Raw genomic sequence first — 4,411 nt, 5'->3', positions numbered from 1 at the left:
GAGGGCTTCAAGAAGTTAGTGGGAACACTTCATTATCTTTTCATCTTATTTTTGTACACACTTTATAAAGCTCTCTCTCTCTTCCTTAATATTCACCTCCCTGCTAGGTCCCAGCCATGCCAAACCACAGGGTCTTTCTTCTGGTTACTGGTACACATGGATCTTCTGCCTCATGGACCTTTTAGGTACCACCTGCCCGACTCTTACTCATCTTTTTCCTAGAGCTCCTATTGGTATTTCTACATGCACCATTGGCATCCACACCAAATCCGAGAAACAGGTCCGTTCTTTGTTTTTCTCTGGCTTCCTGTGGATGCACATCCTTCTATCATTGAATTCATCCCTGCCATTTATAATTGTCCTTTATTTTCTTATTTTCTGAGGTGAAATTTCTCACACTTTCAAGTATTCACATTTTCTATAGCCTCACTGACAATTTGTATTGTCACATTGTCAGCCTTTTTTGCTTGTAACCATTCAGATGGGGAGTGCCGTGGGGTCTTATTTGGGTTTTAATTTGCTTTGACCAGATGATGAATGAAGTCAAGCACTTCCTCGTATGCTTATTTAATGGTCCTCTGGAAGTGGCTGTTCACATCATTTGCTCTTTTTCATGTGGACTATGAATATTTTATGTATTGATTTGTGAGAGTCTCCAAATCAGTCAAATGATAGGAGTCCATTAAAGGAAATATGCATTGAACATGTCTTCTCCCAGTTATCATAATCTTAGTGCTGTATTTTGGTGAAGAGAATCCTAATTAATGAAGTTCAAGATTTGTATTATAACTGTGGTTTTTCCTGTTATGCCTATAAAATCTTTACTTCATACGGAATCATAAAAATATTCTTCTGTGTTTTCTCATTTATTGTTTTAATTTTCAAATTCTGGTATCTGCCTCAAATTCATTTTTGTGTCTGGTCTTCGATGAAGCTTGGGATTCATCTTTGTTTGTTTTGATATCCAAATGATGCTCCCTCCATCATTACCAGCAGCCACTATTGAAATGACTTGAAAGGATCTTTTGTTGTAAATAAATCGGTCGAGTACACCTTAAACATCCTTTGCATTCTTTATTCATTTCTACTATTATATTTATCTTCACCAGTAGCTCACTGTCTTAATTATTACAGCTTTGACACAAGGATTGATATCTGGTAGGTTTGAGTTTATCATGTTGTTATTATTATTATTATTATTTTGATAACTCTCTGGTTAGTCTGAATATCTGTATTTCAGTCAGATTGTTAAAATCTATTTCAAAATCCTTCTGATATTTTTATTACAGACATTTGATTTGGATCTTATAGAACATACAATTAACATCTTTATAATTTAAATATATTAAATTCATGAACTTAGGAAAATACTTTGAAGTTTATACGTTTGCATTAACCTGACGGAACTGGGTTTGTTTGTTTGCTGGTTATTGTTTTATTATGTTTTATTTTGGCTTAGTTTCAGATTTTGGTATTCAAATATTGTGTGTACTCAATATTAGAGCCCTTTTGTATAGTTATTAGATTTGTTGCTAGATATTTAATATTTTTCATGCCATTTTAAGTGATATTATATATAATTATGTTTTCTAAATGTTTGTTATTCAGGATTATGCATTTTGTGCTTTTTAAGAAAATGTATTTCCATTGGTTTTGAAATTTTTCTATATTTTAATTAATTTTATTCATTTTCCTTTGCTCTTATAAACATGTTAATCAGTTATTCAAGCATGTTGGAGTTCTAACTCCAGTATCTGAATTGTCTTTGTATCTATTTCAAGTGTTTTTGTTTGTTATGTTATTTTTTTCTCTTGAAATTAAATGATAAGTCCCTGCTGCTTTATATGTCTCTCTGCATCAACAACATTTTGGACAAGGAGTTTCAACAGATGTGATTCCATTCTTCTGTGTCATAGATTGGGTGAGAAAATAGTCACCTCAAACACTCAAGGATCAAAGTATTTGGTGCTGGACTGGAAGTTTGGTAAAATCCATTTCTTTTGCAGCAGGCTAAAGCGAAAGAAATGAATTTTACTTCACTTCCAGTAATTTTGAGTGAGCACCAGTTTAGTGTTGACACCTGCAGTCCTGCAGTACAATGGGGAAATCCCTCTGTCCTCCGGAGGTGAGGAGTCCAGTAGTTAACCAGGTACCATCCCCTGCCTGCTCCCTCCACTGCCCAGCTTTCTCTATGGTAAGTGCTCAGGAAGTGTCAACCGCTATTATGATTGTACAGCAAAATGTCTGCTATGTCGGTAACAACTCTTCACTAGTGCTATAGTTTACCGAGCAGTAGTGAGGTAATGGCTATCCTTTACACAAATTTGCTTTTTATTAAGGAATAATGCATCCACGCCCCAGACGGTATAATTTATGGCTTAGTTACTACCATGAGAAACTCCTTGCTCTTTTGCTATGTAACCATTTCATTTTTTCTATTATGTCTAGGCCACACCACCACACACAAAAAAAAGCCCACCCAAAGTAAAGAGAAATGTGACTCAGACTATATATTTTCAGTGTAATTTGTCACAAAGTATAAAGTCAGAATAGGACTTAAATTGGTTCCCTCTGAATTACCTGAATATTATTACCAGAGGAAGATATTTTCTTAAACTCCATGGTGATATATTACTTGGTCACCTTCTGGCTCTTATAATTTATCTTGAAGCACTTTTATATTATAATATAATGTATATTATATTATAATATGATTTATATTAAAGCGCTTTTCATGTTTGCTAGATTTAAGGTGGGGGGGTGCGGGGAGGAACGAAAGACAGCCATGAAGCATAGCTGTGATTTTTGTCATGATCTGTTATTTTATATATAGTGAAAAAAGTTGTCATTATATCTTATTTGAAGCTCACCGAGATTGCTTTCTGCATATGATTGAGAATTGCTTTGCAATCCATTTCATTGTCACCATTTCCATAAAGCTGTGCACTTTCCTGCCGTCGCACTCCAGTCTGTTACCACAAAATATATACATTGCTTTGAGACATAAATCTCCATCTTCCATGGTATAATGGGATATAGATGAGTAATCTAAAATTTTAAGATGAAAAAGCAAGTAAAAACCTATTCCCCAAAATGTCATAACATGCTCCGTACCTGCAAAAAGAACTCTTGGGAAACCCCCTTCATCATTGTAGCAGCTCTGATTGTAATCATTTATGAAGGATGTGCCTCAGCAGAAGGCAAGACGTGCTCACAAGCTTTATGCAACATTACAGGAGCCCAATATATCTCCTTGTCTTGTTTTGTCATCAGATGAATGAAGACTTCTCTGTGACTCTTCATAAAGTCAAAAGAAATTCTGTACACCTCATTCAACACAAAATGCCTAGTCCTGAATCACTCAGCCGTGATCCACACGCCCCATCGATGCCTTAATCGTCACAAACCTAAAGCCAACCATCAAACCCACTGCCATCAAGTTGATTTCCGCTTCTGATGACGTTGTAGGAATTGCAGAATGAGCCCCTAGGGTCCCTGGCTCTGGAACTCTTTAGGGGAACAGAAAGGTTCATCTTTCTCCCTAGGAGTGGCTCGATAAACAAAGAAATTCACTGCCAACAAGCCAATTCTGATGCGTGGCAACCTTGAAGGACAGGGAAAAACTGCCCCTGCGTGTTTCCAAGATTGTTATTATTTACAAGAGTAGAAAACCTCATTTTTCTCCCCGAAAGAGGCTGGTGGTTTCCAACTGCTGACCTAGTTTTTAGCAGCACAGCATGTAGGCCCCTACACCAACTAGGGTCATAAGACAAGAATAAATCTAAATGTGTCCCATATAACTATTTATATATATAAATATATATATTAGCATGGACACCTTGACTGATGTATTTTGGGTCCAAAAAATGGACAAGAGTAGGAAGTGCTGAAATGCAAGAATATGAACACATGAGTCATATATTTCCACAGATACACATATAATCTAGGTATTTATATATTTATTTTAATAATCTATATATGTTTAATTTAAAAGAAGGAGGTCCAAAACCACTTCCTTATTTATGGAACTATTCTATTTTGGGTGAATTTAAATCAATTTGAGAATAATCTCTTCCTCTCTCCCAGGTACATTTCTAAAGAACTACTAGAGTTTTGTCAGTCTGAACTACATTTCTGTTGATTTGAGGACACTAAGCTTTTGTCATTTGGAAAAATATGAGACAAGGAAGATGACATGTTTTCTTTGAGCTAGGCTACAAATGTGAAGTATACAACATTATCAGAAAAAAAGCTCCTGCCACCTGCATAGAACCAGAAGTTACTTCCAAAAGTGCTTGTAACTGCCGATCTACATGCCTCTCTTGTGAGAAGGGCCCACGCTCTCTCCTTGAAGAAACACAGGCTTGAGTTAAGTGTGCATATTCTTGCATTTCAGCACTTCCTACACTCA

The sequence above is a fragment of the Echinops telfairi genome, unplaced genomic scaffold (genome assembly GCF_000313985.2).
Source record: "Echinops telfairi isolate 266 unplaced genomic scaffold, ASM31398v2 ScPeMD7_23;HRSCAF=83, whole genome shotgun sequence".
In the NCBI taxonomy this organism is placed as follows: domain Eukaryota; kingdom Metazoa; phylum Chordata; class Mammalia; order Afrosoricida; family Tenrecidae; genus Echinops; species Echinops telfairi.
Note: the sequence above shows the minus strand (reverse complement) of the source record.